The sequence below is a fragment of the Callithrix jacchus genome, chromosome 16, assembly GCF_049354715.1.
Source record: "Callithrix jacchus isolate 240 chromosome 16, calJac240_pri, whole genome shotgun sequence".
Classification (NCBI taxonomy): Eukaryota; Metazoa; Chordata; class Mammalia; order Primates; family Cebidae; genus Callithrix; species Callithrix jacchus.
The window spans coordinates 35,925,772-35,944,135 of record NC_133517.1 but is presented as its reverse complement, the minus strand read 5'-3'; the positions used below and the strand labels follow the sequence as shown (position 1 = coordinate 35,944,135).

At 37.9% G+C, this 18,364-nt stretch overlaps 1 protein-coding gene across 2 annotated transcripts in view; it reads left to right on the top strand.

Annotated features, from left to right (window-relative positions):
* Nucleotides 1-18,364, top strand: part of LRRC69 (leucine rich repeat containing 69) — a 139,817-nt gene that overhangs the window by 113,610 nt on the left and 7,843 nt on the right. The window contains exon 9 of one of the 2 annotated variants that reach the window (XM_035277604.3): nt 3,917-4,052. The exons of the other annotated variant lie outside the window; for it this stretch is intronic. The gene's annotated coding sequence lies outside the window, so the exon portion shown is untranslated. Of the gene's footprint in view, nt 1-3,916; nt 4,053-18,364 lie in introns of those variants that run through there. 2 annotated transcript variants of the gene reach the window in all.

The window sequence follows — 18,364 nt, the reverse complement described above, 5'->3', positions numbered from 1 at the left end:
GATTTTTTTGAAGCATTTTTCATGTCTCTATCTCTTTCAATTCTTCTCTGATCTTAGTTATTTCTTGTCTTCTGCTAGCTTTCAAATTAGTTTGCTTTTGCCTCTCTAGCTCTTTTAATTGTGCTGTTAGGGTGCCAATTTGAGATCTTTCTAGCTTTCTGATGTGGGAAGTTAGTGCTATAATTTTCCCTCTTAACACTGCTTTAGCTATGTTCCAGAGATTCTGGTACATTGTCTCCTTATTCTCATTGGCTTTAAAGAACTGATGGGCTTCCCTTTGTAAGGTGACCCGGACTTTCTCTCTGGCTGCCCTTAACAGTTTTTCCTTTGACCTTGGAGAATCTGATGATTACATGTCTTGGGGTTAATCTTTTCATGGAGTACCTCAATGGTGTTCTCTGTATTTCCTGAATTTACACATTGCCCTGTGTTGCTAGGTTGGGGAAGTTCTCCTGGATAATATATAAGTGTGTTTTCCAGCTTGTTTCCATTCTCCCCGTCTCCTTCCAGTACTCAAATCAATCATAGGTTTGGTGTTTTTATGAAGTCTCATATTTCTTGAAGGCTTTATTCATTCCTTTTTATTCTTTTTTCTCTATTCTTGCTTGCATGTGTTATATTAGTAAGGTGGTCTTCAAACTCTGACATCCTTTCTTCTGCTTGGTCGATTTGGCTATTGGTAGTTATGTATGCTTCAAGAAGTTCTTGTGTTGTGTATTTTAGCTCCATCAGGTTGTTTATGTTCCTCTCTAAACTGGCTATTCTAGTTAGTAATTCCTATAACCTTTTATCAAGGTTCTTAGCTTCTTTGTAATGAGTTAGAACATGCTTCTTTAGCTCATTTTAGTTTTTTATTACCCATCTTTTGAAGCCTACTTTTGTCAGTTCATCCATCTGATCCTCAGTCCAGTTCTGTGCCCTTGATGGAGAGACATTGCAATCATTTGGAGGAGAAGAGGCACTCTGGCCTTTGAGTTTTCAGCATTTTTTCATTGATTTTCATCTTTGTGAGTTTGTCTAGCTTCAGTTTTGAACCTGCTGACTCTTGGATGGGGTTTTTGTGGGGGACTTATTGTTGTTGTTAATGCTGCTGTTGTCACTTTCTGCTTGTTTGTTGTTCTTTCAATAGTCAAGTCTCTCTTCTGTAGAGCTGCTGCAGTTGACTGGGGGTTAACTTCAGGCCCTATTTATCTGATTCACTCCCATGCCTGGAAAGGTCACTGAAGGAGGCTGGAGAGAACCAAAGGTGGGTGCCTACTCCTTTTTCTGGGACCTCTGACCTCGAGGGTCACCAACCCCTGATGCCAGTAGGATTGTTCCTGTATAGCATGTCTGACAACTCCTGTTGGAGGGTCTCACCCAGTTTGGTGGCACTGGGAGCAGGACCCATTTAACAACGTACTTTGTCCCTTGGTGCAGAGGGTGTGTTTTGATGGGGGGAAACCCACTCATTTAGGTTGTCCAGATTCCTCAGAACTGCCATGAGGAGAGGCTAAGTCTGCTGGTCATTAGAGACAGCAACCACCCCTCTCTCAAGGGGCTCAGGCCCAGGAAGATCTGAGCCTCTGGCTGGAGGTACTGAAGATCCTGCATGGAAGCCCCGCCCACTGAGGAATGATGGGTCAGGGTTAGCCCTGAAGAGGCATTCTGACCACAGACTGCCACAGCCCCACAGCCAGTGGGTTGGACTGTGGGGACAAGCCTTGGGACCAAGCCACCCAGCCTCCCTGGCTCCAGAAGGAAAAAAGCTCAAGCTGGAGCTATAGAAATGGGTGCCGCTCTTCCCCAACCTAGGGAGCTTAGCATGTTAGGCAGTTGTGAGTCCCAGCGCTGACTGCTGCTCCTCCCCCAAGGAGCTAAAATGGCTTAGACAGCAGGCAGTGGCAGCAGGTACTGGTTGCTCCTCTTCCTGGGAGTTGTTAGGCTTAAACAGATTCCAGCTGTGAGGTTATAAGAATCTTCTCGTTCCAGGGTTGGGACCCTAGGCTCCTGTGGCATGGGTTTGTGAGTGGGATCTTCAAATCTGTGAGTTGCACAGTTCCATGGAAAAAGCACAGTCTCCCTGGCTGAGTAGCACACTCACTCACTGCCTCCCTTCTCTGGGGGAATGGGATTCCCTTTCCCTGTGTGGCTCTCAGGTGGGCTGCTGCACAAACTGCTCTCTTCCTTCTCTCTGTGGGTCCTCCCAGCCTTCTGGTCAATTTTGATGAGAGAATCTGGATACCTTCATTGCCAGTGAAGGATTCACATGCCTTTTATTTTTTATTTTTTTATTTTTTTTGACGGGAGCCCTCTGAACCATGCTGCTTCTAGTAAGCCACCTCCCAGAAAAGTGTTTTGTTTACTATTTTAACCCCATGATCTCAGCTACAATGTATGTGCCATCTTGGTCTAGAACAGAAAATTTTATCCATATATTTATCTCAGGTGATGCAAAAGAAAATATTGGCTCCTAATTTCTCCTTTCTACTCCTATCCTTGTTGTATTCCAAGGTACCGCAACCTGGTTTCTGCCCCGCCATGCCATGGCAACTGGCCTTTCAGAAGTCATCAGTGACTTACCCTCAGTCCAGCTGCTCCTCCTCTGGCTGGTAGTCCATGAAGGGTTGGGCTAGATTGGCTGCTTCTGCCTCTTGGAACTATATGCCTGAGGTCCAGTCCTTTACCCCATCCCTTTAATTGAATCTTCTATATATACCTCCAAACCATGTGTTGAGGGAAATAAAAAATAAATGATGGGCCAACAATAGAATGACAAGTACTTTGGTGAGAAGTAAAAGATGATCCAGAAAATAGAGAATTGTGGGAGTACTTTTTATATAGGGCCTGAATCCGATAAGGTAATATTTGATCGGCGATCTGAAGCAAGTGAATGAGTGACTCCTACAGATATAATGAATAGGAACCAGTTGAATATTTGAAAAGCTAAAAGCCCAGGCTAAATGCATGCTAAAATAAATCCATGACTATGATGGCCAGAAATTTAGTGTTACGGGTTGCATGGTCATGTATCGAGTGTCACCATGGTAACCAGACTCTGGAAGGATGCATCTGCTTCTGCCCTTGGGAACTCCTGAATCACTGACTAATTAAATTTGAAACTTAGTCAATCTCACTCCACCTATATATGTATGGGTTGGTGTATGATAGTGTGGTTATCTTGTCCCTGTATAATCCATCTGAAACTTTTTTTGGGATCTGACACTGCAAACTATTTTCTAACAATTGCAACCAACTTTTTTATTCTGATGAAGTTAAAGCAACTGGAGATAACTCTTTGTGAATTATCTAGCTTCAATTTTTCTCCTCTTATTGTCTCTTCCGTGGCTGATCTTTGGAATTTTTAGTTTTCACTCACATTTGCCTCAGAAAGAGAATAAGATGGAGAAACTGAAGTCTCTTTTACTGTTTGTTATAAACTCTTAACATCTATGTTATGGGGAAGTAGCTTCAAACAGAAGAATGCATTATTTGAGGATTGTTAATGAATTATATTTATGTCCTCAGTTATTAAGAGTAATTTAATTATGGTCTCTGATTTGTTATGTTTGTGTATCCTATTTGTAAATGCAATCCAAATGGATTTTCTCATTTAATTACTGAATATTTCTAACAACTTTTCACAATGGTTAGTTGAATTCAGTGGATAAAGTGTTGCTAAAACTAGTTAAAATATTGATGTTATTTTTCTATAATCAAAGCAATAAACCATTATGTATGTTAGATATTTTAGGACTTTTATGTTAAAAAGCATTGTTTTCTTTCTTATTTATTAATGGAGAATACCAAGAAAGTTTTTAATGAAGCTGGACTTAATTTTTTCATTTGAGGAAGCTTCTAACATCTCCAGAATAACATTTGAAACTCTCATTCGTATTTCTACATAAAATATTTCTGCATATTCCTTGTTGTCTAGGTTATTTTATGGACTACAGCTATTCGAAAATAAGAGGCTGGAAGTCACTTGCTCTTGCTAAACAACTGTTTTGCCTCATGGCCTTGAGAATGTCCCTAGGCAGCTTAAGCTGCAAATTCACTGCTGGTACTTTGGGAGCCTTCTGTAGGCCACAGGGCTCCAAACTGCATGAAACCTCCTGACCTGAAGTTCGAAAGGAATCTGGAGACTCATAGAGCAGCCATGACACACTAGAATTTAAGAGGGGCCTTTTGAAAGGTCCTAGTCTAATTGAAATCAGTGCCGTGAGGGGCTAGAGAAATCAGCTGAGCTCATGGGAGACAGGTGCCTTGTTTCTAGATGCATCATTGGAGTGAGTGAAGATGGTTAATATGGCAAAACAATAGTAAACATGGGTGTTGGCGACTGAGAAAATGAGCTACAAAAACTAGAAGAGCAAGGCTGCTTTAGAAGGTGGATGGGGAAGGCAAAAGATCTAGAATCTCTTGGATTCAGGCCATCCATGGGCAGCTGAGAGTTCTGACACGTTCAACGGCAGGTGTTTGGGCCTAAAGTGAGGTGGGGCTCATCAACATCACTGCAGATGGAAGGTGAGCAAGCTGATCAGTTTTAAGCCTGGATCATGAGTTGCAGGCAGACAGCCTGGGGCAGGGGCTGCATGGGCCAGGAGCTTCACAAGGACCTCTTTATGAGAAGTTACTGGCTTTTATTCCTGTAAGTAATTTGATACATATTTGGAGAGAGAGGAAGAAAGTGAGTGTATTGGAAAGTAAGGAAGCTGGATCATGGCCATCCCTCCCCTAGTAAAATTAGAAAAAGCCGCCAGTCACTTTAATTTTAACCAAAGCCTGTGATTTCTTTCTGGTGTGACTGAAAAAACTGGGGGTTACTTGTGGTTTATTATTTTATCTTTCCAAATAGAGGACAAAAAGTGCATTTAAAATGTTTTAAAACTGACCAATTAAAATGCCTCATTCAAGTAAGTAATGGTTTGAAAAAGAAAGTACTACCTCAAGGAAGAAAATATCCATATCTCATTGGAAGATGTTTGTTTTATGTTTCTAATTGCTCATCCAACAAATATTCATTGCTACTTCTCATAAGGAAGATGTTATCCAAACTTAGCAGTGGATGGACAAAGCCTCAAAGAGCTTTATCTGTCCCTAGCACAATGACCAGAAAGGGATTCCTTTAAAATGTCAGACGAGGCTCTTCCCTGCTCGAATCCTGCCAGTCTCACTCTCCACATTCTATTTCCTCTGCTGGATCACTGTTCCCTCAGATATTCTGGCTCATTTCCCCACAACCTTTAGGAAGTCCCTCTCTGGCCACCCTATTTAAAATTATGATGCCCACCCCAACATGCACAAAGGCCCTTCCCTTATGTTTCTCATTCCTCAACACATTCTGTTTCACTCTACAATTTACTTATTTATTTATTGTCTGTCTTCCTCCACTATAGTGTAAACTCCATGAGGGGAGGGCAGGAATTTTTCCCTCAACGTTTTATTATGAAAATTTTCAAGCATATAGAAAAGTTGGAAGAACTTTGCAATGAACACCCATATACCTATCACCTATGTTCTGTAATTAACATTTTACTATATTTGCCTTATTAAATAGCTGTTTATTCCTCTATTCAGTCATCAGTCTATCTTATTTTTTATGCATTTTGAAGTTGAAAACCAGTATATTTCCCTTCTAATATTTCAGTGTGCATATCACTAACTAGACTTAAATACTTATCTTTTTATCTTTTTTACATGAACATGCTTATGCACAAATTTATAAGACTTTGGCAGATGCTTTCCCAAACCTCTGTCAAGATATGGAGCACTGCCACCACCCCCAAAAATGTTCTCATGTCCCTTCCCTGTAAGGTTGCTGGAATTCACAAATAAAAATATAGGATACCATGGTAAATATGAATGTTAGCAAACGACAGATGCCTTTTTATATAATAATGTCATAAATATTGCATGGGACACATTTGTACTAAAAAATTCTTTGTTTATCTGAAATTCAAAATTCATCTGGCAACCCTGCTTTCTGGTGAATTTCATGCTGCCCCTTCACCCCCAACAAGCAACCTTTTTTCTGATTTTTTTTTTCCCACGGTAGATTTTGCCTGTTTGAGAACTTCCTGTGAAAGGAATCATACAGTATGTATTCTTTTCTGCAAGGCTTTTTTTTCCACTTAGTATAATAATGGTTTCAAGATTCATCCATATTGTTGCATATATCATGAGTTTGTTACTGAATATCCTTTTTGTTACTGAATAGTATTCCATCAAATAACTGTAATACACTTTGTTCATTCATTCTCCAACTTCGGCTTGTCCAATTTTTGTTTAATATGAATAAGCTGCCATGAACCAAAACATACATAGAAACATTTGTTGGGTGCCAGTTATGTTCTAGACAACTCCTTGACATGCCTCATAAGGACTTTGTGATTTAGCTTTTTTTTTTTTTTTTTTTTAACCTCTTACCTCGTCTTACCTCTTGCCACTTATTACTTAAGCTCAATTTTCTCCAACTGTCTTTCTTTAATTGCTCTGAAGCTCCCATGCTGTCCCCACCTGGGGTTTTCTATGCAGTTCCCTCTAATTGGAACATGGTTTCTCCCTTATGGTTCCTGGCACATTTTGCTTAGGTTCCTGTATTTACCACAGTGGAACCAGAAGCAAGTTTCCTCACTTCTCAGGGCCTCTATCAGTGACCTCTCTACCTGTAACATAAAAAGAAATAGTCCCTTCTCAGGGGGTTATTATAAAGATTAAATGAATCAATTTATGAAAAGCACATGGACTGACATCATAGTACATGTTCAGTCAACGTTTGTAATAGATGTCATGGAAGACCTTGAATTTCTAGAAGCTTATGCTTTGCATATGCTTAATACTACAGAACAGAGAATGGCAAAAGGTGATGACAACAGTGTGGAAGGTAAGAGGGTACAAGCAAGCAAGGAGAAAAAAGACCACATTGAGTTTATACAACTAGTCTGCATGAGTACACTAAATGACAGTTGAGATTACAGCAGTGGGAACTGAACATGAAATAGATTTAGAAGACCTTTATCTTAGAGACAAAATCAACTTACTATACATTAAAGAGCAAAGGAGAGGGTAGAGACGGATAGCTTGGAGCTTTCCATCTTATCTGGGTCTTATCTGGGTATTTGCAAGAATGTAGTCTGGGCATGGTGGCTCATGCTTGTAATCCCAGGGAGGTGGGTGGATCACGAGGTCAGAATTTCAAGACCAGCTTGGGCAACACAGTGAAACTCCGTCTCTACTAAAATACAAAAACTTATCTGGGCATGGTGGCAGATGCCTGTAATCCCAGCTACTCAGGAGGCTGAGGCAGGAGAATCTCTTGAACCTGGGAGGCAGAGGTTGCAGTGAGCCAAGATTGTGCTACTGATCTCCAGCCTGGGCAACAGAGCGAGACTCCATCTACAAAAAAAAAAGAAAGAATGCGAGTGCCAAGTAGCAAGGTAAGAGATTTGGAAAGGGGGTCTGGATGTGATGGGAAAGGATGACTTTGATTTTATGATAGACATGAGAAATTAAGGATGCTAACTGTACATTAGTGGAAATGCTCAGCAGGCCATTGGAAAGAAAAATATAAGCAAAGGCATGCATTCTGATGAGGAATGAATTAAATCCTTATATCATCAGATGACTATGATTTCATTGCTGTGCCTCTACAAATTTAATTCTTCTTTTAGACTAGTCTTACATGGGGTTTTAACAAATGAATAATTATTTCCTTAGATGTTGTAGTTCCAGATAGCAAAGACAGAGGGACATGGATAGAAGGTTCTTGTAATGGGGAGAAGGCCAAAATCACATATGGGGAAGCTGGTGAAAGTCAGAAGGAACACTCTTAGAAGGGGACCGACCACTTAATAAGGTATGACTGTGTCAGCGATGAAATGCTTTTCTTTTCTTTTTTTTTTCCTCCTGAAGGATTAAGAGTCTGGCACTTTGAATCACTGCATTCCAATTTGCAGCTAAGGGTTGATTATTTTAAATCCTAAAACTGTAAAGAAAAAAATAGAGCCAGTAGGTTTGGTTTCTGATCTCCAGGCAAGAGGCAAATGCTGTATGACACAGGGAACTCTGTGTGTGTGTGTGTGTGTGTGTGCACGCGCGCACACACACACATTTGTGAGCATTGTCTTTCTTCCCTGTTTTGATTCTTTACTACTGCTAGGCAGGAACTGGAGGTCAGGGAATTAGCTGACATTACTACAATGGCTTTCCTTTGAAATAATAAGAACTTCATAGTTACAGCGATGGGTCTTCATGTCATTTTTTAGAAAAGTAGGTATATGAAGTCTTCATCTATTATATTGTATAATGTTGGTAGTGTGTAATATAACAAAAACTACCCAAGATTTTCAACCTGACAAGTTCTTCTAGGACCAGAATGACTCATTAAGAAAAACAAAATGAATCTGAAATTAAGTTGTTTCTCTGAATGTATTTTTCAAGTACATATGCAATAAATAAAGGGTTACTTTCCTGATAGAAACTTTCATGGAACTAAATTCTTTCAATGTAAGCATTTTCAGATTTCTAACCAAATAAATTTATTTCTAACCAAAATATGCTATTTTTTATTTCCCTACATATAGAATCTGTATTGTCAGAATGATAATTCTGATACATTATGTTTTTTAGAGGAATATTTAGAGAAACTGAGAGAATCTGTGATGAAATGATACCAGGTATTTTACTGATGATTCCAAACTTCACTTTTCATGAAAAGGATAATTTATTGTTAAAAACAAAAAAAGTCCTTTTCCACTACACTGTACTATGTTCCTTACAATATTAAGGATATTCCTTTTTGCATTTTACCAGTAGATTTTCCAGGGCACGTTACCCATAACCAGTTTTTTGGGTTAAACATGTCTTGCTTCTTTCAGAAGCACCTAAGAAAATCCCATTGGTTTGATTTGGGGAAATCAGAGTGCCAGGATGCTTGAATAGGTGACAAGGAGTGGGGAGACCTAGTGATGCTGTTTTCAGGCATTCTAAATTGGCCTATTTCATGGAGCTAGTATTTGTGGACAGACATCCAGAAGGCTAAAAGCATTATATAGAAGAATCAGACACTGCCTATGCCTAACATGCTTCTAATATACCTCTATGAAGCTTCAATCTAAACAAAATGTTGACTTTACTAGGGGAAAAGCATTTAGAGAACACAGATGATTGAATGAGTTGATCTCTTGGGGCTCCTGTGATTTCAAGAAAGGCTACGCATTTTTGAAAGCTGGTGATTACTGACAAATTAAGGTTTGACAATTCTAGCCAAGAATGTGCTTAATGTTCATTGGGAGTACTGAATTATATTGGGAATACTTCCAAGTTCGTGGAGAATGCCTTCGGTTTTAAAGATGCTTCCACAGTCTTGCCTGATTGTGTTTAAATTTGCTTTTTGATATTATCCTGGTGAGACCCTAATGAAAAACCCTCAAACAGAGGAAAATTTATTTCAGCCTAATAAGATTCATCAAATTGATCCTTTCAATAAGGCAAAGCAGGCTAAGTGCAGAAGAGAAGAGGAAACATTAGGAGAAAAAGGAGGGAAGCAGGCCACTGAAGAACAGTAGACAGCTTTCCCCTTAGAAAATATGGCAGAGAGGCCCGGCGCTGTGGCTCATGCCTGTAATCCCAGCACTCTGGGAGGCCAAGGCAGGCAGATCACCTCAGGTCAGGAGTTCGAGACCAGCCTGGCCAACATGGCAAAACCCCATGTCTACTAAAAATACAAAAATTATCTGGGCATGGTGGAACATGCCTGTAATCCCAGCTACTCAGGAGGCTGAGACAGGAGAATCACTTGAACCCAGGAAGTGGGGGTTGTAGTGAGTGAAGATCCCATCACTGCACTCCAGCCTGGGCAACAGAACAAGACTCTGTCTCAAAAAAAAGAAAAAAAAAAGAAAAGAAAAGAAAGAAAAGAGAAAGAGAAGATAGTGAAAGAAAAAAAAATGTGGGAAAGGGGCGTGGAACCCAAAATCTCACCTTTCTGGCAAATATGTTCCTCAAAGCTGAAACGATAAAGCAACTTGTCCCAAACCACACCTAAAACTCTCACCTAATTCTGTACAGTTCAGTGTTTTATTTTCAGTCCACCTATGCTTTGGTCATAAAGTCCTCCAGAAAGCCAGAATTGCTACCAATCTTTTGAGCTCCCTTGTTGCTACAGACATACTACTTTTTAAACATGTGAATGAGTTACTGTCCTCCAGCCCCTGGAACAGCCTTCCATTCTCTTTAGCGCCTTTACTCTGTCCCTGGGCTCTTCGCTTCTCCAAAAATTTAAGGAAGATATTCTAATCTAGGTTTCCAGAAACATCAGCTTATTTCAAATTGATCAGGGGCAGATGTAGAAAACGGAAACAAGAAGAATAGACTTAATACAGGTTTATGTGAATCTTGAGATCATTTTCCTATTTAGTTTAATTTCTTTTTAACTAGCATAATCCTCAATTTTCTGAAAAGTTCTTGTATCTGTTTTTTCATGCCGTTCAATGGATGACTACCATCTTTCTGGGTGTGAAATGTTGTTTAGGAATATATTTTGGAGCTCACGAGTTCTATAACTTAATTGGCTTTAAGCAAGTCTATTGGACATATCACACACTTTTCTTCTTAATTCTGCTCAAAATGTTAAAGCTGTTATTTTTCAGGGTGGCCACTAACCCCTCCATTAATTAGTGCATTAGGAAGTTCTTCCAGGTCTCTTAAGAAGTAGAGTAGTTGCCTACCATTTAGCCATTACTAAAGCAATGACACGTAGTCATTGTTACTGCATGCATTAAAATGGGGTGGCCCTCTGTTTTTTGTTTTTTTTTTGTTGTTGTTGTTGTTGTTTTGATGAAAGTGGAGCAGAAACTTGGCAGTGAAAGACACCTGTCTTTGCCTTCTTTTCAGCTTCATAAAATATTTGCTTCATTCTCAAGTCCCATCAAGGGATTCAGATATTAAACGTTGAAGTATTTGATGCTATTAAATAAAACAGCCAAACCAGAATGAAAACGCTATATTTTTTGCAAATGGAAATATTGAAAACAATCTTGTCATTCAGTGAATAGGCTCCTCATTGTTGCTAAACAGTCTTCCTTCCTTCCTCCCCTTCCCTTCCCTTCCCTCCCCTTCCCTTCCCTTCCCTTCCCTTCCCTTCCCTTCTCTTCCTTCCCTTCCTTCCTTTGCTTTCTCTCTTTCCTTCCTCCCTTCCTCCCTCCTTCCTTCTTTCTCTCTCTCTCTTCCCTCCCTTTCTCTCTCTCCCTCCCTCTCTCTCTTCCTCCTTCCCTCTCTTTTTCTCTCTCTCCTTCTCTCCCTCTCCCCTCCCTCCCTCTCTCTTTCTCTCCCTCTCTTCTTCTCTCTCTCCTTCCCTTCCCCCTTTGCCCTCCCTCCCTTTCTCCTTCCTTCCTTCTCTGTCTCTTTCTTCTCTTTCTTTTTCTTTCTTTCCTTCTTTTTGAGATACCGTTTTCCTCTGTCACTCAGGCTGTAGTGCAGTGGTGTGATTTTGGCTCACTGCAAACCTCTGCTCCTGGGCTCAAGTTATCATTCCACCTCAACCTCCTGACTAGCTGAGACTGCAGGTGTGAGCCACCATGCCAGGTTAATATTTATTTTTGTTTTATTCTTTTGTAGAAACTGGGTTTGCCATAATGCCCAGGTCTCGAGTGATCCCTTCACCTCAGCCTCCCAAAGTGCTGGAATTACTGGTGTGAGCCACCATGCCCAGTCCAAGTGCCTGGAATTTCTGTAACATAGAATTATGTCTAAGCTCTATTCATTGAGGGCTTAAAAATAAACAGCAAGAGGAAAAGGAGAACTAGAGGAGATGGAAATAAATATTAGTGGAGGTACATTCTCACTCATATTTATGAGTGACTTTAAGGAATCTGGCATGCAGTTTCTAATAAATTATCCATGTTCATATCTTTACTCATTCCTATGAACAGGAAAAGAGAAAATTAGAATTCCCACCAGTCTAGGGATATTGTGAAACAGTGTCAGCTATGAAATATTTATGAGAGATTTTGGGTAAAGGGGAGTCTGGGGGAAGAAAAAACTTTGAAAGGTCTGGGAGCCACAGAAATATTTGGTAATTGAAAATTATTGCCTGGGTCTTAAAAAAATATACCTAAAAAAGGTTGGTTCTTTAAAAGGACTGATTTCAAACTGATGTTTAAAATATATGTATTTCTCACAAACTCAGGAAATACTCCCAACAGTCATTGATAAATAACTCTTGAGGCATATCTGAGTTGATATATTACCAGTTTTAATGCCAAGTTTACTTAATTTAACCATCTTTTGACCATTAGGCCATGGGATTCTAGTTTGTGACTTCTATAATATTCTCATATAACAAATAGATTAAATGGGGGCAGAGTAAAATCTCCCCTAAAAGCCACTTGGGATCTTAATTTTTCTTGACATTTCTGGAAGTGAACAAAAACTGCCCTATTCATTACTTTCTGAAAATTTTACTTACATGCATAACTTTAGGAACTATAAATCTCTCATCTCTTTCAAAAGCCCTCGAGACAGAAGCTACATAATATATCTGGAATAGACACTGGTCCCCAATTAATACAGAAACAAAAATTGTAACCAAATATTTATATCTTAATTTGTGTTTGGGGAAAATTTCTTTTCCAAAAGAAAAGCACAGAAATTCTTAACTGCATGAGAAAGAAAACAGAAACCTCTAACCTAAATAGAATGAAAAGCAATTTGAAGCTGGTAATTGAGAAAGCCTCAAGCTTCATATTTCCAGCTTTGTTCACTTTTCTTCCCCTTCTGCCAAAGTTCTCAGGGAATAATAGAATTAGGAGAAGTCCCAGGAAGTCCAAAGTCCATCTGAGTAATTTCATAATTAAACCCTCCTGGTATGCTTCTTTAATAGTGGTAGGTAAGGACAGAAGATACCCAATGCCCCATGTTGTAGAGTGTGCATCATTTTAATGAGACAAAATGAGATGAGTTGATGTAATAGGTTATGGAAAATAATATGATCAACATTCATCACTGATATAAATTCAATAACTTCCGTGCAGATAGAAACGTCACAAGTTTTATCCAGGTGTTCTTAATTGTTCGTTATTGACTTCACAGCCACTAGATGACACTGTTGCTTTAAGAGTTAGTGCAAGAAGGGCCATTTAAATGTGAGTGTCCAACTTACTAGTTCTGAAACCCAACTAATACTGATTGTCAGTATTATTACAAATAGTTCTGATGTTATTATTTACTACATAAAATTTACATATATGCAGAATAAAACAAACAACTACAGCCTCTCCTCCCAATGCCATTCCTCACCACACCAGTGTCTACTATTTACCATTGCTTACTCTGTGACAATCTTTGTGCTTTGTTCTTTGGGTAAATTATTTCATTTAATCCTTCTGTCAACCAAACTTGCAAAAGAATACAAAGCTAAGTAGCAGAACTGGAATTCAAACCCCATTTGACCATTACTACTACCTGCTTTCATTGACAGATGTGCTCCCTGGTAACACGGCAAGCTGGTGGCCAGGGGTAGAGCTCTGTTATGGTATTCCCAATCCAATTCACTACACCAAAATCTGCAGGATGCCCTTTAAATCTGTGTGTCTGATGAATGACTTTTTTGCTGTATGTCTCATGCAAAACTGTGAATTTCAGATGAACAATAACATCATTTATTCTGTGAGTATATTCCAAATATTGTGTGGGACATAGTTACACTAAAATTTTTTCTTGTGTATCTGAAATTCAAATTTAACTAGGTGACCTATATTTTTATTTGCTAAATCTGGCAATGCTAAACTATTACTTCAATTAAGTTGGGGCAGTTTAACAAAACAACTCAATTTCTTTTCTCTCTCTCTGAGATTCTCTCCTTTCTCGATACTTCTCCCTGAGGAATATATGTTTGTCTTTTTAAAGGATGCTCTTTTAATTGGTACCCTTTATCCCTTTACTTCTTGCCTCTTTCCAGCCTTGCTCCATTTGACGTCATCCTGCCTGCCTCATTTTCACTCTTTTTGTCTCTACCATGTCTTTTCATCCTCTATAAACATGATTAGATATTTCTACCTTTAAAAACCTCAAGCTTTCTCTGTACCCTGTTTGATTATACTTCTTGAAAGCATATCCCCTGTTTCCTTATCACTCATTCAGTCTTCAACTGCAATCTGGTTTCTGCACCCAACATTATAATAAAGCTCCTCTTCCAAAGGTCACTCAGCAACTTTCTAATAGCTAAATCCCATGCTCTTCTAAGCCCTCGTTTTCCTTTGTTTTCTCTGTATTTGATGTTTTTCCATCCTTAATTCCATACTTCACTCTATTGGTATTATTTCCTAGGGTTTAATCTTCACCTTATTATGGTGAATTCCAAGATTCTCATTCTCGTCTCTCTTGTAATAGTGTTAATAGTATCACCATATATGTAGTCACATGAAAACATTCCTCTTTGACATTTTTGGGCCCCCAAATTTTTGCTATGTTGCTTTTACCACTGCTACATTCTTGAATCTATCCATTTGATTTTCAATCTAATTACATTATCAGCAAAAATAAGAGGCATCTGTAAAGGAATTAAAAATTCATAGGAGAGACATTAAATTCCCTTTCTTTTTCTATTTCACTTTTCTTATCTGATGATCATCCTGGGGCTGGAAGAAATAAAAGGCATATTCCTGGGTGGTATTCTTTATTTTCTTCACTATGGATAAGTTGATGAGCTCTCTGTCTTCTACTGGTTGCCATTTGACAGTGCTCATGAGAATGGAGGTGGGATATGAAAATAACCTTTATTCTGTGGCCAAAGTGGCTCATCAGGTTCAGAGATTGCTTTATTAATGTATATGACATAGTCACTTCTGTTACATTCACTTTTTTGTTCACTATCTACACAAGATTTGATTAGAATGTGGGAAAGCTCATTCATACAATTTGCCTTATTACTAACATTAAGAATACATTCCAGAAGGGCAGTTTAGACCTGGAACTTTTATGTCTTTGCTCCTTGGTTTTAAAGACTTCCACAATCCCAGTTAAGTATCTTGAAGTGTATCTCTCCCTCAAGGAAGATCTTAGAACTCTTAGGTGTTTCTTGGGTATAGAATATGTGTCAAAAAAATCTGATCATCCTGCATAATTTTTAAAGCAACCTATTGAGAGAGTGACTACAAATAATAAGAACATTTATAGGGTAGAAAACTTTGGATATATATATTAAATTAGATTTTATTTTAAACACAAGTTAGTAGAAGACCCATAAAAATAATTCCTTCTTTATGGACATCTAAAAGGATTGATAGGCATAAGTACTATGTACTACTAAGCATATTTATTACTTCTTATTTTGGCCCTAGTTTTAAGAGCAATAAAATCTTGTTTTTATAGATTATACCCGGAGTCAGTTTGTTTAAAATGATATATAGATGAAAATATGAGAAAATATTTATGCTAGCTCTCATAAGGAATGGCCTTAGACTAAAAATTCCTAGAGCAGTAATGATAGATTCACACTATGTTGTGGTTACATCTGCTAATGCCTGTGGCAGGTATGGGTCTATGCAAACTTTCTCACTGAACATAATGCTTCAGAATTATTCTCAACTCTGCATTTCAGTATTTTAATTCAAGAACTAATTCATCTGTGTTGACAAGGATGGATTTTGAGTTGTTTTTCTTTATATAGATATATATGTATATGTATATGTATTTTATTGCATTTTAGGTACCGGGGTACATGTGAAGAACATACAGGATTGTTGCATAGGTACATACATGGCAATGTGGTTTGCTGCCTTCCTCCCCATCACCTATAGCTGGCATTTCTCCCCATGTTAGCCCTCCCCAACCCCCAACCACTCACTGTCCTCCCCTAGTTCCCCCTGACAGACCTCAATGTGTGATACTCCCCTCCCTGTGTCCATGTGTTCTCATTGTTCAACGCCCGCCTATGAATGAGAACATGTGGTGTTTGATTTTCTGTTCTTGTGTCAGTTTGCTGAGAATGACGGTTTCCAGATTCATCCATGTCCCTGCAAAGGACACAAACTCATCGTTTTTTATGGCTGCATAGTATCCCATGGTGTATGTGTGCCACATTTTCCCTGTCCAGTTTATCATCACTGGGCATTTGGTTGAGTTGTTTTTCAATTCAGGGGCTAAGTAGAGAGGTTTGAAAGGAATTACAAAATGGGTAAGATTGTCCATCCCAGGAAAAAGGAAAACATTCCATTCAAATTGAATAATGGAGGGAATTAAGACATATATGGTATTATTCCTTTATGTTTTTAATGTATTAAGGCATATTAAAAACAACTCAAAATTGCTGAAAGATTCAAACATTATCAAAATTATTTTAGCAACTATGAATTTATGGAAGCTAACAACTAACATTTATCAGCACCTCTCCTGTGTGCCAAGCATTGTCCTTGGTACTCTACTTATCTAAATTGTTCCCTCAAAGCCCTTGAAAAGTTGGCATTGAGTTTTGGCTTTGCTGGGATTGAATTTCAGCTTTGCTTGCCAATGTGCTCGTTGGTTGTCTGGTTCCATATTACTACACTTCAAATATTTATTTTTTGTTATGTTCCTTTTGACATGAATGAAAAGTAAAGTTTCATAAGGGTTGGTTTATCTACTCTAGTATATGTATTTTACTGCTAGTAATATAGTGAACATGGTACAAAATATCTCAATCTGTATGCAATGTAAACTTTGAAACTTCTAGAGTAAATTTCAATTGTGTTACTAATTAATGGGGAGGATGAGAACTCTGGAAGTATTCCCTATGTTCTATTTCTTGAAGTGAAAGAAATGCTTTGTGGAGAGTCTAAAAAGTTTCTTAAAATTTTGCATTTTCAAGAAACTAAAATGGCTTATAAACTTGTTCTGCATCTTCCAATAAATGAGAACCTTATAATTATTCACTGTCCCTTTTCCTACAATAGGACTTTGACCCCACTGTCTGAGTTATACTTGGCCATTCAATTTGACCTCCTGAGACAAATAAGCTTGAGCACTGCAAATTTCAGAATATTATTATGTACTGTTTGGGAACAAGACATTAGCGGTAACCTATATTTAAATTAGGTTTTCAGTTGTGGAATGTAAATTATCAAGAGAAAACAAGCGCAGAAGAAAAATATATTCCATGGCTTTAAGATCCTGGAGAAGAATGAATGCTCTAAATTGTTACTGGAAATTCAGTTGATCCAGAAAACTAGACATCAATTAAGTGTTGTGCAAGTCAATACACAACAGTGTATTGAGTGAGACCCTTAAAAGATGAGTATTTTATAGGTCCAGGGGCATGTAAAATGGTGACCCAGAAAAGCCTCATTGGCACGTAGAAACAAAAATAACATCATTAGCAATAATTCTGTGACACTTGGACCATAATAGTTCTACTTAAAGGAAACAATCAGAATTCTGGGTAAAGATTTATTCCCAGAGATGCTTACCCTAATGTTATCTGTAATAATTAAAAAAATTGGGACTAAGCAGTTTCTACTCCTTCAGTAAGTAAACTATGGTACATTTTCGTGAAGAAATATTGTACAGTCATTAAAAACTATTTTCTCTAAGAGTTTTTGATGATATGACAAAAGCTTAGGATAGAAATCTCAGTGAAATAAAAAATTGCATGTATAGTAATGCCTCAACTACATAAAGAAAGATATTTCACATTAAAAAGCTAGAACAAATTATACAAAAATTTAAATCAACAGTGTGATTATGGAACATATTTTCTTTATCTTTTAAAATGCTTTTCTATACCTTTTCAAATTGCCTACTTTATAACAGTAATTTGATTATTTAATCAGAAAAATGAAGAAAAATATTGAGAAAAATAAATAGCATCTGGATGCTTCTCAAAGTGTGTTGTGCATTTTGCTCTATTGATCTTTGACACAGAGTGCAAAGCCATAAAGCTTGAAAGTAAAAGCAAAATTATAAAGTCAACTTTAAAAGTTGAGTTTTAATGTACAGTTAATATACATGAGAGTAGTTTGGTTATTTTGGTTATTTTTTAACTTTGTACACTTACTCATATTCATATGGACACAATAATTGTCTTAAAAAACATTCCTTGTAATGTACATGAGAGTAGTTTGGTTATTTTGGTTATTTTTTAACTTTGTACACTTACTCATATTCATATGGACACAATAATTGTCTTAAAAAACATTCCTTGTAAGGAAGAGGGAACCCTAAGATAATTAAAAGCCCTCCATCTTAGAATAATTCCCCACTTTGCACATAAAAAGTTGAATGACTATATCTTAGAACTGCTGTAAAAATGATTTTCACATTACTTGTCTCCTTTTAATTAGGGATGACCTTTTGATACTATTTCAACTTGAAGAAATTTAATGAGGCTAACATTACAAGATAGAGGCTA